Source organism: Taeniopygia guttata, chromosome Z (assembly GCF_048771995.1).
Source record: "Taeniopygia guttata chromosome Z, bTaeGut7.mat, whole genome shotgun sequence".
Taxonomy (NCBI): domain Eukaryota; kingdom Metazoa; phylum Chordata; class Aves; order Passeriformes; family Estrildidae; genus Taeniopygia; species Taeniopygia guttata.
The window spans coordinates 54,739,731-54,759,226 of NC_133063.1; the positions used below are offsets into that span (position 1 = coordinate 54,739,731).

Here is a 19,496-nt window from a genome sequence, read left to right on the forward strand (position 1 = left end):
ATTGGTGCCTGATAATTTTGTTACACATTTTTACTGACCACATTTTAGATTTGGTAAAGGCTTTGGCATAAGCATTCTCCCTACCACTGCTGAACAGTTATAAATCATCTCATTTACAGACTGATTTCACAGCTCTGCTTCCAATTAACCACAAGTCAGGCTTACTCTCCTCAGAGAAACTCAGCCCATTTTTTGTTTGAGCAATTGCCCTCTTGAAGAAGCAAATCCTTCCATTGCACATATTTAGCATACAGTAGAAAAAGCTAATATATCTAGCAGTCAATTTTCTGAGTAGGCTGAATAAAACAAGCTTCTGCTAAAACATAAAAAAAAAAAAAAATCTACGAATTATATAAACAGATCTGGTATACCCAACACACAAAAAAAAGACAGCAGTTCATGCTCTTATACAATTGCAGAACAATATGCTTTAGAGAATAGTTTACCAGTCATGAAGACATGGTAAATTATTCACAATAAATTCAATTCTTACTACCCCAAAGAGAACATTTTTCAAGCTGGCTCAAAAATGTCTCTTTTTAATAGGACTATAAAATTTAACAGGACATTTGCTGTTGTTTTCATATATAGTAACCATTTGGCATCCTCATTGTTGTAATAGTCATTTCATGATGGCAAAGTACAGCTGAAAGCCATACAGCTCCAGAATGACTCTAAAAAGTACCATAAAGAGAACATGTAAAAATCTAGTAACACTTTATAACATCTAAAAGAAATTTTGCTAACCCAAAGTAAGTGAGAATTCAGGGGAAAACCAGCAATCTTGGATGAATACAGTTTGCAGTGCTGAAAGAAATACTGTGTTTTGTAAATAGAAGAACTGATTGACAGCTAGAGACTTTGCCTTCTATGCAAGTACAGGCATATTTTTCTTACAATTATCATTGGCTTAAGATAGAATTCCAGTAAATCCCTTTGCCCAAGGCAACCTTATACACAAAAATTGCAGGTTAATAAGCTTTCTAAGTGGATTTATGTGAATCCCATTTATATTGACTGAATTAGAAGATCATGCTGCTACAATCTCATTTTTGTTGCCTGTGTTTAAGTGGCTTTTGCTGCAAACCTTTGTTTATGCAATTTATATTCATGAAGTGTAAGAAGATAAAGTGCTCCTCTTCCATATCCAATTACTTAATCAACGTCCAGATCACAACCTCTAGAACTCTGCCAATTCATAGTATCTCTCTGATTCTACAGATCAAATTCAGAGAAACAGAAAAAAGAAGGCATCACAAACAAAAGTGTGGTGCAAGATACTACTGAGAGAAAACTAATCTTTATTTCTCCTTTAATGCTGCAATAAATGTTAGATTCCTAACTCAAAATGAGGGAATACTCTTGCCAGTGCAAAGGAATAAATGGCTCTGGTGAGACCTCTTAAGCACAGCAATTGCTTCAATGGTACGATTTCATTAAAAAATACTCAGCTGCCGAACAAATTAGCTACAAATGCTCAAATATGAATCAAAGTTTGCAGTTCTTCTGATTCCTCAGTGATGCTGTGCTGCTGTCTATAACTCATTTTCAACAAAAGAAAAGTGAACTAGCAATCGGGAAAACTTACATGTGCTATTCAGAATCTCATGCCCACAAGCTTCATTCCTCTATTGCTTTTACAAGGTGCTATCACAACCACCTAAGACATCTCTAAATATCTGAATGGACTACAGAGATTTTAAACAAACCTGAACAGGAAATCTCCAGAGCTTAGGCACACAGTGTTATTATCACATTGTAGTTGAACGTTTCACCGACAGTTTCTATGACTCCAAGCATGCATATATCAAAAGGTTACAGACTACAAAGGAAAAAAGCAGTATGTTGTTCTGAGAAAACAGACAGCATACTGCTTTTTGTTAAAAAAAAAAATACCCTTTTTGCAGCATACCCTTTTTGTAAAAACACACATAAATGTTCCCAGCTACAGCTTTCCATAGTTTAGTTAGTTAATTATCTGACAAATAATTCTGTATTAGGCAATATTTTCAAGTGGACAAAATCATGATCAGCTCAAAAAGCAGACCTGGAAAGACTCCGAGCCCTTTGTTCACTTCAAGACTAATGACCAGCATCTGTGCTGTGATGCTAAAAATCTGCCATGGTGCAAAGTTCAAACCATCTGTCACCTGAAAGCTGAAGCCTCCAGACATTTCTCCTGTAGAAATCAAAACCATAAATTTATTCTTGTATTACTCTGTCACAGAAAACACAAACATGCACTGGACACCATTCACTCTTGGCTACAGTGAAATATTGTTGAGGAATATATTCAGGGCAGGTAGCTCTGGGTGCAGTTGCAGTGGAACTGCAGGTTGAGTTCTGGATGGCAGAAGCCTGAGGCAAGAGGCCCTGAACTGCTGAGCCTCTGCTTAACAAATGGCATGGGCACCTGCTGCCAGGGGACCAACACTCAGAGACACTGCAGGAACAGAGGGCTTCAGACTTTTGTGGCTTAGACTGCGAAGTCTTTTGGTCAGGCTCCCCTGTCAGGGGCTGCCAGCCTTTACTCTGCTGTTGTACAATAATCAAATTATTTTAGGGATACAGGCACCTGAGATTCTGCTAAGGGAAACCTGAGGTGAAGCCAGTGAGGAAACCTTGTTTGACTGTGTGAGTGTTGGATATGTCAAGCAGGGTTCACTGGAGCCACCAGATGAGAAGGTGTTTCTGTCTCAACAATCAAAGTCCTGGATGGTGTCAGTGTGACTGCCAAAGTGACTCCTGAATGAGCAGACAGGAAAGTATTTCCTTAGCAATACATCCAAGATCATCCTGAAAGCAACTTTTGCTTCAGCCCTTGTATCTTAACTAGAATTAAATAAATTGATAATGCAATTAACATATTCCCCAGGAAGAACCACTGGCTGTTGTTTTCAGTGAAATCCAGACACTCTTTAGACGTAAATCAGCAGGAGCGCCGTTCTCTTTCTCCACTGACTTGGTGGGGCAGAAATCTAATTAAACTTGGGGAGAAAATGACTCCAAAATTTCCAACTCCTTTTATGTCTTAGGAGGGTCTAAAGCACTTAGGCAGTTACATTTTGGCAAAGAAGAAATTTGGGGAGAAAAGCAACTTGAAAGTTCTTTCATTTTGTTTTATATTTAAAAGTCTGAATAAACTCTTGGGTTGTTTCCTTAGCCTCTTCACTGCACTTTAGCTTTGCTGAAGAAGGTATGTTGTCACAGCTTAAACTATTTCAGAGGTTATGTGTACTCATAACAAATGCACATTTTTTTTCCTCTAATCTTAGGACCTGTATGTACTTTGGCACAAGCAATAGCAAAATACCTCCAGGAGTCTGAGTGGATTCCTGTAAAAATACATGTCTCAGAACAGACAGGATGCTTTTAAGCAGAGGTTCCCCATGTTGTTCAATTAGGTAAAAAGACCAAAAAAAAAAAAAAAAGTGAAACATTAACTGTTGCAAAGAATTACCATGCTCTTGCATTTGCTTTGCCCAATTTAGCCGTAAGATATTGCTACAAGAATATAGATACTGGAAGCCAGAGAGTACCACATACTTTCATGTAAAAATCATCATACCTTGCCTAACTACAAAATAACATATCAGAAAAATCAAATGTGTGTTCTGAGATTACAGTTAAAAATGCACCTAAGAAATGCTCTTATATTAGCCAGGCAGCTGAAGCAGCTCTGGAAGATCTGATCATATTGTTTTCATTTTAAAAGTTTTTATTTTCTGATATATTCTGACCAAAAAAAGAGCCAGTTGCTTATTCAAAAAAGCATCTGGGAGTCTACTCTTTGTACTAAGTTGAAAAAAAAACCAAACAAATCTACCTATGCAGCCTCACTTTCTTTTTTGGCTAAGACAGGTCAACTGCTTCCTTGACATAGATGTTTTGTCATCAGCAGTCAGGAACAGAACTGCATCTTGAAGTTCTGCTTGGGCAGAGCATTTATCATTTTATCACAATTGACTTTTAAAGATGTCACTCATCAGAGGTGATTAAAAGGACACGAGAAAGAGGGTTTGCAAAACTGCACTGAGAAGCAAAAGACTTCAGAACCAAGAAGAGTGCAATTTATTACTGCCCTAAGACAACACTGTTAGCATTTAAGGGCAGGGCACATACTGCAGAAGTGACAGGGGAGCACCCTACAGTGAAGCAAGAGTGAAAAGGAATTCTTATGCTGAAAGAGGGGTAGAAAAAGAAAAGTGTGTTCTAGTTTTGCATTTACGCTGGTGACAGAACAATCAGGGATATGGAGGAAAGAAATAAAAAATACAAGGGGAAAACATGAGAGCAAAGAGGAAGATTTGCAACTCACACCACAGAATAAGCAGCATAATGTTAACTCATAAGCCTGAGCAATGTGAAGGGAAAATTCTGAGGTCTAATTTAGAGGCATAAAAGCAAAGTATGGTAGTACTTTCATTGGCAGTAAAAAAGACACTGAGGATGAAGAGTCACTGCCAAGTACAGGTGTAAAAAATGTATAGTGCTATGAGGAGTACCCAGAGAACAGAAGAGCTGCCTCAGCCAAGAAGAATCCGCTCTTCCCTTTGGAAAGGGGCCAATTGAGTAGGAAGAGTAGATGGGGAGGAGACAAAGAAGCCAGCACATGCTGTAAAACTGATGACAAGAAACAGAGGAAACATAGAGAAAAGGGATAAAAAGCTGAATGACAGCAACAACATAAGGAAAGGCCCCAGGACAAGGCTGGAAGCAATAAGATGGGAGTAACAATTACATTTCCAGCAACAGGTCAAGATGACGCAGGGAAGAAAATTGCTGACCAAGAAATGCAAAGAAGCGAAATGACCAGCATACTTTGTAAACCACTGGTGACCATAAGGTTGAGCAGACAGCAGAGCCAGAGTGGCTGCCAAGACCTGACACACAACCTGGGTAATTTTATGTTACAAATTTACTCTACACTCCCACTCAATGGAAAATGTAATTTTCTGTTCTTTTCACTTTTATTAATCAAGATTCACTCTCTAAGACTGTAGATGTGCATTTGCCCTTTCTGGAACACAAAGTGGATTAATTTCCTTACACTGTCCTACCATCACAGAGCTTTTTACACGTCAAAGTCGCCTTTGGAACAATTTAAATAGCTTGGCTCACTTTTATCATGCACTTGACCTCTTATTTCCTGACCAAATTATTTGAGCAGGATACTTATAGCTCACAAGCAGCTGATTGTAAAGCAATTTCAGTAACACATATGCACTTTGCAAGACAGTGCATCATAAGGCAGAGTACTTGAACCTCACGAAAACACAATACAAATCTTGAGTGACTGCTGCACCCAAGGGAGCACTGGAACTCCAGCCTGCCTCAGGGGTGGCAGGAGAGCAGTGTATATCTTCTATCTCCATCCCAAAGCAATGATTTATTCCTTCTGTAGCAGCTCCTTTCTTCTTTCAACTGAGGTAAGTAGTAACACAGCTGAAGCAGGAAACAAGTAGCCATCACCCTGTGAAAGCCCTACCTCTTCTGGCTGGAACCCCACTGGGAAGTTCTCTCCTGTGGCTTCCAACCACTGCAACTCAAGGATGCACAAACCTGCCATGACTTCTTTTATTCCCCACACATTCCCCCAAATGCAAAAAAAACCCCAATATCTAGCTCTGGATAATAGGAGAAAGACTCAGCGTTTAAAGCTTAGTTATTTCAGAGCCTGAAAGGGATAATAATATCACACAGATGAACCATAACTTAATCATCCATCACTGCATTATGGCAGGTATCTGTGACACTGTTGGTCCATGAACAGCTCTGCAATGTAGCAAGACAGAAAAGGTTTAGGAAATCACGGTAATTAAAAAATGCATTTCCTATCTCTGAAAGGTGCATGGAAATGCTCCCCTACTGCAAAATTTCTTTCAGAAAGAAGCCTGCTATCTAATGAACCACAAGAACACCAAGGTATCCCAGTGAGCACACATTTAAGTAGACATCAGACATCTTGTTTAGTTTTTGAGATAATGTATAACCAGTGTATAAGCACATCACATAACCAATATTCCAAGATCTTTGTGACATTACAATGGGATAATACAAATAAACACAAATATACTGAATAGTAGCACTATTCTGGTATTTGATGTAGTATTTTTGAAATCACATACCATTGTGTACAAATACCAACTGCCCTTTAATTATATGAGCCTGGGTAAAAGTAAGGATGCTCTTGTTTGGAGAAGACTTCAGAGCCAAGTGTCCATTGCTAGGTGGAGTAATAGAATACACCAGTTCTGATGGTGAGGAGTCCTTGTCTTCTGCACAGAGGTCATCAATAGTTATTTCTTTGACTGAACCCACCCAGACCTAGAAAAGCAAAAATAATTTTAAAAATAAATAAAGAAAGAAAATGCATACAAAAGAAAATTGTGACAATAGGAGATGAGGTACAGGGATGGATGACACATGACTCCAAGAAAAAAGAAGAATAAAGATTTGTGCTGTGCAACACTAGCCGCTATAACAGGTTTCTTAACTGTCCATCCAAATCTCTGATCACAGAGTAACATAGCTCATCCTGGCCAATAGTTTGCAAAATACAAGACCTTGAAATAATACAAGTAGATACACCCTATACCAGTTAAGAGTTTCGGACAGTTGGAGCACAAGTGCTCTATTTGTCAAGCATTATACAAATTCCTAGAAACATAAAAAAATATTGTATTATGATAACTGAGTGAAGGAGCTGCTTTCCAACACATACACATGAATATTAGTGTCATGTATTTCACAGCAGGTAAGGCACTGAATATGTTCTACTTTCACCAGCCAAAAAGATGAAAGCAAAACAGCCTGGGGATAGCACAAACTCTAATGCAAATGGAACAGTTCTTGTAGCTGTACTATTTTCTTCTAGCAAAATGCACTAAAGGCCCTTCTTTGTGCACTAAAAATCCCAGAGATGCTAGGTCAGAGCATCTCAAGGAGATAAAACAGCCAAACCTCCAACAGCTGCCTACCATTTTGCAAGATTACACTTGCAGAAAAACAGTTAACTAGTTTTTAGAAAGATGGTATAAAAACCATTCTTTACTTCTGGTAAATCTAAACCTGGAGCACATTCTAAGTCTAATTCCAGATGAGAGCCTGGAGATTATTATAAGGACTGGAGGACTTCGTCTATGAAGTCAGGCTGAAAAAATAGCGGCTGTTCAGCCAGGAGAAGAGAGGATTGTGTGGGGACCTCACAGGCACCTTCCAGTATCTGAAGAGGCCTACAGTGGAGCTGGAGAGGGATTCTCTTACAGGAACTGGAGTGATAGGGCAAGGAGGAATGGGTACGCACTGAAAGAAGGGAAACTTAGTTTGGTATTAGGATGAGATTCTTTACTGTGAGGGTGGTGAGATACTGGAACAGGTTGCCCAAGGAGGTTGTGGATTCCCCAATTCTGGCAGCGTTCAAAGCCAGGCTGGACAAGATTTAAAGCAGGTCCAGTGGGAGGTGTTTCTGCCCACAGCAGGGGGAGTTGGGACTAGATGATCTTTAAGGTCCCTTACTTCAAGCAGAAAGAACTGCACTCAGGGTTATATTCCTATCTGACTGGAAAGAAATCCTTGTTTGGAGAGGATAAGCAGTGGCCCACTTTGTTCTTCACCTCTACTGTATACATCTGGAAGTACAGACAAAAGTGCTAACAAAGAACAATACGTATTTCTCTCAACATTAAGTGAAATTTCTAAAATATCCACTACATCAATATCCATAATTTCCATACACAATTTATAACATAGCATAAAATCTTAAGAGCCTAAACCTTAAATATCTCAGCTTGAGCTTCAAAACAGACACTGCATCATTCCTTCCTGTCTTCCTAGGAACACTTAATAGTACACTTAATAAATATCTGGTAGTAACATCACACCAAATGGTTGAAGGGGACAAATGATTCTTAACAAAGAGCATTTTACCTCTGCCAAAGCCAAAAATCAGCAATCACAATTCACTAAGTATTAATTCTACTTTTATCATGAAATATGAAAGAAAACCTTTTGAGAGACTGAAATTTGTGCCACACACTTCAACAGAGGAAATATTTCATTCTACATTGTGTCACAAAATATGTGCTATGGAAAAAGAGATACTAAAATTAAGTTCAATTTTTTTTTCTAATCAGAAGAAGTTTGAAAAGTAAGTTTATAATAGAAAATACCTTTCAACTAGCAAATAATAATTATTTTCTCCCCTGAAATATGTATTTTGCTGTAATGTAATTATTAATATTAAATTTTGATAAAGAATGACACTTTTGGGACAGACGACAACTAACGGCACAGGGTGACTTACTGAGTGGCACCAAATAAGCACATCAGTGTCACAGGTTTTGTACTGAGACCTTTTAATTCGTCTCAGTAGCACTTGCGTAGATTATTCTATGAAGAAAATAGAAGGTCATATACAGAATATGCAAAATAATAAGAAATTATAATGGACACATATTATTACAAATTATTCACTAAGTTTCAAATTATTTTCCTTACTAAAGGAAAAAAGAAAATTTCGAATTACAGAAAATTGTTTTTTTTCTGTAATGTCAGTATTTAATTCTGCTGTACCAGCACACTACCTTTTAATGCTTTTTAAGTACTACACATGGCCTGCAACATAATCCTTGAGGAATGAAGAGCTGAAAAGAGCTGAAAAGAACTACAGGGAAGCAAATACTGAGAACGCAGCAAGAATTGTACTAGCATATTGTTTTTCATATCTGAGATAAAAATCTCCTTGAAGAGCACCATGAAAACTGTATCTGAATTTCCACAATGCAGCATGACACTGATTTTTCATGTGCCTAAACATATTTCACAGGCATAGTCCAAAAAAAGGTTCATGATTTTGCTGATTTAAAGTAATTTATTCTGCTCTCCTTATAGGATTCAGCTCATCAGTATCTCCTTGCATGCCACATATTCTACCAGATACTCTGTATTCACATTTTAACACTCTAGAGAGCAATTTAGAGAAAACAACAAAAACAATCAGTTTAAATTTCTGCATTTTTTAAAAACCCTAATTCTAGGAAAATATAGCCCCCTTGTGGCAACAGGAGGATACAGTCATTTCATAGCATTGCCACCCATGCACTTAAACACAAACAATTGCAGCATATAATGCCAGGATAGTGATTTTCTTAAAAACATCCTATTTCCTTTACCCATTCCCATTCCAGAAAAAAAAAAATGTCCATAGAACCTGTGGAAATTTTAAGAAATTATATCTAAAATGCTGATAATTTAAGTTTCTAAAAAAGACTATATCTCATGAATTTGTAGCAATATAAAGGATTTAAATTAAATGCATTACAGAAGTTGTCAGGACAGTAAAACTTACTGCATCTCAGATGTTATGTCATAAATCCGGGGGGGTGAGGGGGGGGGGTGAACACCTTAAACCCTTATTTACTTCCACTTCCTAGAGAAAAAACAGAGAAAACAGAGAAAAATTCCCAAAATGGTTGGATGTCTGTCACTCTGAAATTCCCCCTATGGCGCTCATAATGTTGATAGCAACAAAAAAGTCTGTTTGAAGAAGGGATGTTATGGCTGTCTGAAGTGAGGAAGCTAGAGTCAGACTCAATTCAGCATGTGTATGCACAGCTAATAGTTTCTTGCATTTGGACAGAATCCCATGACAAAGGCCTAAATTAACTTCCATACGCCCACACCAACATCACTAGCCACATAATGCACCTCTTCACATGAGCTACTTCTCAGCAGTAGATGCCATATCCTAGCCTATATTTTTAATCATTCAGCATTTCTTTCAGACTCTTTATATTGTGACCTGCAAAATTTCTGAGGTCCTAAACTTCAGTCAACTCCAACAGTTCTGCTGGACTTCTGTTTTCACAGTACTGGTCAGTCATTTTATACTTTCGTACATTTCCAACCTCACTAAATAGATAAAAGAGCTACTGAGTTTTTAAAAGCAACATTGTTATTCAGCATCTACCACCAGCAATGTTCTTGAGGAGAACAGACTGGCTGAAAATGGGACCAGCCACCATCACCCTACACAGGAATGCCCATTTCATCTCAATATTTAGCAGGACTAAGAAAAACCCACTTTCTTACATTCACTGAAGATAAGCAAGTCTGATTTGAGGAAGAATCATTTCAGTGTATTCCTCCCAGCAGATAACTTGACTGCCAGATTTGTTTTAGAATGCTCGTGAATCTACCATATGTGTACATATTGGTAGCCACTCACAACAGATACAAACTTGATTTTTCAACACTAGCTTGTGCACGATTAGCAAAACCGCGGGCACAAAGGCAACATCCTGGTTCTAGTACACAAACTGCCTCCCCAGTAGAGAGGACCAACTCTGGGTAGGTGAAGCTTTGTCATCTCTGCTCTTGGGAAGCCTACATTGGCAGATATTTTTAGAAAAATCCATAAGCTGCATTGCAGTGCACTACACAGCCTTACGTCTGTTAATAGACTGCAATTCCAGCAGCTCAATGCCAACAGCTTAATGTCAGCAATGCACCAGAACAGAGACACCGAAAAACCTGACTGAACGTGGTGCTCTCTTTGTGACTAGGCAAGATTACTGCATGCTGTGCTGATGTCTGTAGAGTACCACTGTAATTACTTCAACCAGGGAAGATTTTGCTCTGTGCCACCCAAATGTTGTGAAAGCAGTCTGCACAGGGCAGGCTATCTTCTGTTATGGGCATCTGCAGATTACCTGCTATTACTGTGAAGCTGCAAAATACTACAACTACAGGTAGTCAAAAATTATGTATTTTCTCATATGAAAATATGTGAAATACACAACACAAGGTTACCATCATCTTTACAGTAATATATTCTCCCTCTCTAACTACACAACTAACTACATAAAATTAAATGCATATTTTGGTACCACCCATTTATAAACTGCAACATAGAGCACTGGGAATGACTGCAGCTTCAAAATATCCTGTGTATCTTCTTTCAAGGCTATTCCTAAATACCTTCTCTGCCTTGACATCCTCCAGCTGGCTTACTGTGACCACTTTGCTGACCCATGTTCATTTCATCCTGATTTTTGAAGCCACTAAATTTGTTTTTATTCAGATCTCAGACTGAAAGTCTTTATACATGTGAGCTTTCTGGGAACAATGTCTTTACTAAAATGGTTCTCATTATGGATTGCTATCATAACATAAAGAAATACTGTACAAATACATCCTGGTTTAAGTACTATAAATAAACAAATTAATTAATTAATCTGTCTGAAAATGCACTGAAACTGAAGTGATAGTAGTCACTTCTGTAGTGGTAGATAACTTTTCAAACATCTGTAGATCAAAAAGTCAGCTATGGTTATTAAGAGCTAAAGATAAGTTTAGCTAAAGGTAACTTTAAAATTTTCTTCAGAATTTTCTGGGAGGAAGGCAGTTAGAAAAAGTGAATGTGTTTTCTTAGCTCACAGTATCACACTGTGATACTGTGAAGTAATAGCTTCAGTGATTGGACTAACATTTTGATGACCCTAGATTTTCACAGATTGCATTACAGTACCGGCAACTTTTTAAAAGGGAACCACTCCTGTTTTGTGTGAGAAATACCCAACACATAATAAATTCTCTTTTGTCCCATCCTACTGGCATACCTGGACAAGAGCAGGCAGTACAATGTACTTCAGCTGACCGTTTAGTGCCACTTCATGGCAAGAGGCATAGGGTTGTGCAAGGCTGCACAAACACAACAGTGAAAAGTTGGCATTCTCATCATCACTATTCTTGGTACTTTTCTAAGTTACATATTCATTAACAGCCCTCAAGAGATCACAGTAAACAGCATGAAAACCTAACAAACATCCAGGTGCAAGCCATCCACCCTCAAAAGCCCTACATCAGTCCAAGAGATTTCATCTAACTTTAAGATTAAAAGAATGCTCATTCAACCTTCTAGATAAACTTTACAATAGCCAAGAGAATTCTCGATATCCAAAATCTTCCTAAACACAAATAATCTATGTACTGCCTCCTTTCATTAGCATTAAATTCTCTAAATCCAAAGACTACTACATATTATACCAACTATCGTACCAGATACAGACTTTATAGCCTACCAACATTAACCAAACATTAAATGGCATCAGTTAATGGAATTAATTTTAACATTTCAAAATGTTGACAAACATACCTGAAGAATTCTGTTTACTTTTACAACAGGAGCTTCATCATTTACTGCAGCAACAATTACAAACACAATTTGGGGTAAACTTTTTTCCCACAACTCCATATTATTTACTATCACTGTAAAACAGTCCATCAGCTCTTCACTGTCATCATGAACACAGTAGATTAATTCTTGTTCCTGAAAAATATAACAAGCTGAAAAACTAAAGAAGCTAGAAGAAAATAAATGTCACATTGAAAAATACCCTAGTTGTGGCTCTCTGTATTTGTTGCATGAACATTTTATTTATGCTGTAATATCAGACTGTACCTGTATCTTTGCTCCATTCACAACAGTAAATTTTATGGCTCACCTGTCCATTCCTCTAGTCAGAATATCTTGCCAGTCTTGGCATTCTTTCCTTCCTCCTGAAGGAAAACTGGAAATCCAACCCCACTATATTTAATAGTCTCCTGGAATATAAAAACTGAACACAGCGCTCATAGTATATGGTGACCTGTGATACCATCTTGCTTCTTGGAGCTAAATGACTGAAAATAAGCATATTGTGCATATAGTGGCTATCTGTGAGCAAAGAAATTACCTAAAATTTTACTTCTTTTTTCCACTTTTCTACTTGTTCAATCTACATAGCACTTCCTCTGGTCTTTTCAAAATGCACCCACAGTCTCACACTTCCAGTGTATCTACAACTCTGCCTGAATGTGAGTGGCCCTTCAGTCTACTGTGGCTACTATAGTACATTAGTCTGTTTCAATAGTGCCATCAAAAAAGTGACGTGGTCCACCACAACAAGGGAGCCTCCCTCCCTACTCTAAATGAACAGCTAGAAAAAACAGAAAGAACTTTAATGCAAGGCCAGAATAAAGCTCAAACCCCTGTATCTAACTACCTCTCACAAAATCCACTCCTTTCAGCAAAGCAAATAATTAATCAAGACTTTGACTAAGAAGATCTAAAGGCATTACCTGTTTTCTGGTAAATGTGGCTAACTTTATTTCAGGATCATGAGAGCTTTCAACATACCCGTGCTTTGACTGCTCAGTTAAAATGAATTCACAGCTGAGTCCTGCAAAGTGTCTACTAGAGATTTTTAGACAGTCTTCTACCAGAGCTTTTGAGCCCCCTTCAAATACTGTAAAGTTCTGTACTTCCAGTGGAATCATTCTGGGGATGATGTCTACAGAGATCTCTATTCCATTCACTGTTCGGACACCATTGGTAACATCCAGAAAAAAATGGTCATCTAGTTGGTCAGAAACTGTCTGCACATACTGAACTTTGCCCTCGTTGACATCTTGCTGTGTGAAGCTCAAAGTTGGGTGTGGTCAGAACTGAGATAACTTTCTTCTGAGGAAAATTTCCGAATGTATCCGTGTACTGGAAGCTGTCTTACTGTGAACACAATCTCAGATAGAGGACTATTTTCATGAACAACCTTAAATTTAAGAACATATCCCAAAGTTATTCAAACAAAGTGGGAGAAATTCTATAATTCTCTTCTGAATTTTTCACTTTTATTTCTGGGATTGTCTACCTAACTAAACTGGCACTTCTTGGTTGGTTTACACAGTTCCTAAAACAATACAATACTTTAATCAGACACGTATTAAATAAATAAATGGCATAATGGTTAAATAAATGGCATGGGAGTCATTTTGGAACTCCAGATATGTTTTGAAAGGTTTTAAAAGAAACCTACTGCATAATTAACTACTAGCCTCACATCTACAGATCCCTGCATGAAACAAGGAATTCAGGATTTCAGCAATGTGCAGCCAGAGCGCTTTCACAGTGGTTATTGGAAATCTAACACAAAAACTGGGCAGGGAAGAATTAATCAAACAGAAATGGCCTCTGATTTGTGACTTTTTTTTTTTTTTTAATTTTGGATGTAACTCTCAAACAATTTTAACTGGGCTAGCTCCAAATTAAACCAAAAAAAAACCCCTTTCTTCCTTGGCATTTCCCACCAGCACAATTAAGACCATTACATGGAGTACAAATAATTGTTACAAATATATACATGCAGAATCTCCAAATAATTTTCTTATGCACTAATATGTAATAAAGTCAATGACTGTGGGCAGTATTTTCTTTAACATGATCAGTTTTCCTTCCTAAAAATGGAGCTTGCTAGTGTCAGTTTCTTCTGACAGAATGCAGTCACATTAGTCGTAATCAAAAGAAGTTAGAGAAGACACAAACTAAAGACACTGCAATGGCTAAAAAAATTGAGGAAAACTTACTACAAGACTGGAGGAATGGAAAGATGGTTAATCTACTTGCAGTTTTCCTTTACTGATTTTAACTGGTTTTCCTTCTTCAACCAAGAGATTGTTCATAATCCTTGGTGGTTGCTGATGACTTTCCAAATACATGCGAACCTATAGTCCAGCATCCAGATGGACATCTCCAGCATGGACTATAAAGTTTACTGCGTCAATAAGGTTGTTGCTGTCATCATGTCTGTAGGTCACACGTCCCTATATCAGATCAAGCTGAGTAAAGGAATCCATTAATAAATTATTCACATATATTCTTCCATATTTTGGGAAAGAGAGTATCTTGTATGTGAGCTAATTATAATTTCTTATGTCTTGGTTTGTAGTAGCACTTAGGTTAGCTGTTGAAACAGTTTCTTCTTTCCTTTTTTGAACCAACAATACTGTATTATTTGCCAACTTAATACAAGGATCAGTGGCATTAACTTCCAGAAGCAAGGAAGTATAGTGATTTCCATCTGTCACAAAAAGCACAAAACGCCCAAAATCTGCACCATGGTGTATAAACAGGACTGCCTTTTGCTCCAGATCCACTTGTTTGAATTGGTAGAGTCTATGCAATGTATCATTTTTTAGCACCAAGTCCCCATTGGAAATACCACGTCTAGTATACAGCAACTGTCCATCATCAAAATCAGAATCAGGATCATGATAGCAAAGATTTGCCAAAGTTAATAATCACTGCCCGTTCCTCACAATGTCAAATATCTTATCAATTATGCGAACTGGCTTCTCATCATTCTTCAGCTGGACAGAAATACAGAATCTGATTTCTACTGACTAAGGTTCTACTTCTGAATAAAAGTTAGTCCCCTTTCCTGACTCTTTTCTGGAAGCTCTGACAAGAAATTCATCAAACATGGTCTCAGAATCGTCATGCACATACATAAGGCACTTATCAGTTATATCTTTATTAGTGAAAGTTGTAAGATTGTCCTTATTCTCAAATGAATCAGAAAAATTAATTAAGTTTTATTTTCCCATGCTTAGGAAACTATCATTTCATGCTGGAAGGTATTATTATCTGGTGTTTGCACAAATAGTTTTGTGCTTATTATTAATTTCCTTTCCCCTTCAATAACATTAAGGCCATTGTTAGTCAAAATAACATTTCTGAAATCTGATTTGATGTAGACTTCAAAGTCATAGAAATTTGAATCCAGATACCTTGTAGAAATGAGAAATCTAAATGAATCATAGTCTTCATGGTACTGGCTGATTAATTCATGCCACTTTTCGATCAGTGGCTAAAGACTGAATCTTTTTTCAAAGGCTGGTCATTAAGCAGTATCTGTCCATTTTTTTGGTAGGGACAGAAGTTTGAAATTAAGCTCATATTCAGGTATTTCTAGATCTGCAATCACAACTAACAGATTATCAGAATTCAAGTACTTCTTTCTTGTTTTTTCAGTTTCTAGAGGAGCATGTTTCAATAGACTGTACCTTAACCATTTCACTCTGATTGGAACTATGTACTCTTCACTGATTCTGTTTCCTATGCTAACTTTGAACTTAAATCAGTCTGTAATGTTTTCTAGCTGAATGCCTTTAAAAGTGCTACAGTATCTCACCCAGTAGCGTTGAAGAGAGCTGACTTGTTTCCATATCCCCCTTGAATGCTGCCTTTGGACCTGACCAAAGTGAGGTGGCTCCGATCTCGTATCATAATTACAGTTCCTAGAGGACAGCATTTGTTTCAACTGCCAGATGCCTAGGTCTTGTAAGAGTTGTAACACCTTGCAGGATATTTATTCCTGAGTTTTTGACAACTCTGTAATCCAAAGGAACTGCCATGACATGTAACACAACAGTGTTGCTCATCTTCTCACCCTCATTTGCCCTGAGAACAATCCTTGAGTTCCTGACACCTGTGTAGACAAAGAAAACAGTGCCTTTGTTTAAATCATCATTAGAAAAAGTAGTGATAGCTTTGTCAGGATACCTTGAATTTTCCAAAAATCCTGCATCTGTATTCAGATTTCCAAGCACTGAAAGTCTGAGACCCATAGAATCTGTATCTTCATCTAGAACTTTTATCAGGTCATTAGTCAAACACTCCTTTGAATTCTCTAAGAGAAGAAGCAAGTTTCCCTCACGAATTATGACCTCAGGTGCATCATTTACTGCAGTAATAGTAATGCTAAACATATGCTGCTCATTTCCTTGCAAATATGGAGACACAATCTTCTCACTGCTGGTATAAATGGAGAAATTATAATAATCATAACTGTCCTCAGAGCCATAATGGACATACAGAATCTTCCCTTGCCACACATCCTGCACAGTAAATGCATTTACCTCCTGTAATGGTTCAACATTCAGTTTCAAGTGTCCATAAGAGGGTGGTTCCTTTATATCAAAAAGAATTTGTGACGGATTAATTACTAATTTCTGAAAGTCTAAGTTAACTTTAATATGCTTAGATTCAAGTGAAGCTTGTTCACCCTCCAGCACAACCAAGTTAGTCAGAACTAAAAGGTGGCTTTTGTCTTCCTTGCCCCAAGAAATCGAGCTTTCATTGGAAATGGCAAATACAGGAGCTGCTTTGACAGGAGGGTTATTTTCAGCCATCTCTACAGAACTATTTGTTTTAAAAGAACTTGGCATTTCACATCCAGCTGAAATGTCCTTACTTACTAGAATATTCTTCAGTGATTTCTCTTCTGAGTTGGCTTTCAGATTCCTAAAGCAGCCTTTGAAAGATCCTCCTCTGGTGTACTTCCCAGATACTGAGATTAAATTCATCACTTCCGATCGTATGCCGTCATCTACACCACCTACAAAGAAAGATCCCTTCGGAAGGGGCAACTTACTCTGGGGAGGTAATGACTTTTTCAGTTTCTTCATCCACTGTTAGCTGCAAATATTCTGCAGTAAATTTCAGCCTGATGTAGTGCCAGTGACTATCATTGACTGACCTACGAGAAGAAAGATGGATTCTACTTTCATGTTTTCCTACATAAACTTTAATTTAACCCTCTTCCATTTCCATTGAAATGAAATCTTTCCCTTGCCCAGGCTGGTGCCTGCCCAGCAAGCCACGTGCAGCTGAGGTTTGTAAAACATACTCAAAGATTCCCTTGTTGTCCACATTCCAAGATGAAAAAGAAATATAGGACCTGGAACCGAAGAAACTAATGAGTTCTTCACCTGCAAAGAATTCATCACTGCACCCCACTGAAACTTCATGGATGTTTTTGAAGCCAGGAGAAGGTCTCAGAGGCATCAGAATGCCTAATTGATTGAATGACACACCATCAATACATCCTCGGAAACTGGGTAACTCTCCAACAAGGTAGGGAACGTCAAGTTTACCAGTATCACCTATGTAGAATCCATAATCAATGTTTAATTCATAAAGAATTCCAGGCATTTTTGCACTAGTTCTATCATGTTTATCAATTACCAGTGTGACATTACCTTGTTCATGATGTAGTTCAGCCAGGTGCCAAGACAAATCATTCAGCTGAGACCTTTGCTGAGAATACAGTATTCATCTCCCACACCAAAGTTAATTCTCAACTGCAAGAGATAAAATTTTAACTATAAAAATCGAAAATTATCTTTTTCACAATCATACATTAATAATAGTTAATGCATTAATTTTCATATCTCTTCACACTAACCATATAATTTACAAAATATATTTGGAAAGATAAAATTCTGTGGAGGTTTACTTGTCATCACAGATGTTTGAGTAACTGCAGAAGCAGGAATGGACTCCTCTGTAGTTCTGCTAGAAACAATTCCTGAGAGCCCAACTGAAAGTGATCTTTCATTGACTTACCTTGCAGAAAAACAACTACTCAGATCCAGGCATTTTCTGTAACACTGAAATTCTGTCTTTGCCGAATCTCATGGTTTGAACACAATGATCTTGATTTTAAGATCTAGAGATCTCAAAGGCTAGAGATATAATTGTAAGAAATAAAAGCCATACTTTGAAATTATCAATTATACCAGGCAACTTTTCAATTTCTCTAAACAGCAACTTGTTTAGATATCTTGTTATAGACAACAGCCTTAAGAAAACTTTGAAAAATACGGGCTACACATATATATTTTTAGCTACAGTTATAAAGCATACCTGTACATATCCTGAGCGCAGCTCCATTAAACAATAATCAGTCTTCCCAGATGCAAGAAAAAGTAGTCCCTGTGGCTTGCTTGTTCAAAACTGCAACTGTAAGGATGTCTGAGAGGATGCTTCTGCCATGTTCAGCTCCACAAAGCTACCACCATAAAATGATACTGGAAGAAATAAAGGGAAATAAATAGGAAAATCAATCACATACGCACATACGTACAAAAAAAAATTGTCTTTCTTATTCATACCTATATATATGTAAATAATTTATATTCTTTTCTATATACTTATTCACATACAAATGAAAATAAATTTCAGATATTAAATCCACCAGTCCAAGCAATTTAATAGGAGCCCAATGGCCATACCAGAATGCGTAAGGGATGAATACAGTCCAGCTTTCTTATCTCCAACAGTGATGACTGGAATGGCAAGAACCATGCAATTATACTGAATATTTAAAATACTCCTTCATTTTTGTTTGTTTGTTTCAGGTGTTTTCCTCTGAAATAGACTGGGTTTTGTCACACTCAATCTATTTCATAGTTGCCATTTGATTTTCTCTCTGAAGTATTCCCCTAGTTTCTCTTTGGAAACATTTTCATCTACAACATGCTCTTATATCTCCATCAGACAATCTATGTCATCTCTGCAGAAAAGACCTACCAAATCTCCTGCCACTAGCGTCATTTTCAGATGTTTTCATCCCTGTCTTCCAGGCATAACTGCCCTCTTGTTTCCAGTATGCAACCTCCAACCACCCCACCATTCTGCTGGCCAGTCACTCAGATCTTAACAAGCCTCCTTCATTGTCTTCTCTCTTCTCTGCTCTGAGGAACAGCAACACCAGTAAGAGTTTTCATTTGACTGCTCACTCTCTTTACCATCCCCATTATTACTATTTTGAACAGCACAGATCCTAAGACCAAATCTACCAAAATTCTGCTGGTAACTTCCCTCTGACACGTTA

General features: G+C 37.6%; 1 pseudogene; it reads right to left on the bottom strand.

The window, feature by feature from the left end:
* The window catches only part of LOC115491031 (chondroitin sulfate proteoglycan 4-like), a 31,439-nt pseudogene extending 12,752 nt beyond the window's left edge, over positions 1–18,687 (bottom strand).
* Between the last annotated feature and the right edge of the window lie 809 nt (positions 18,688–19,496).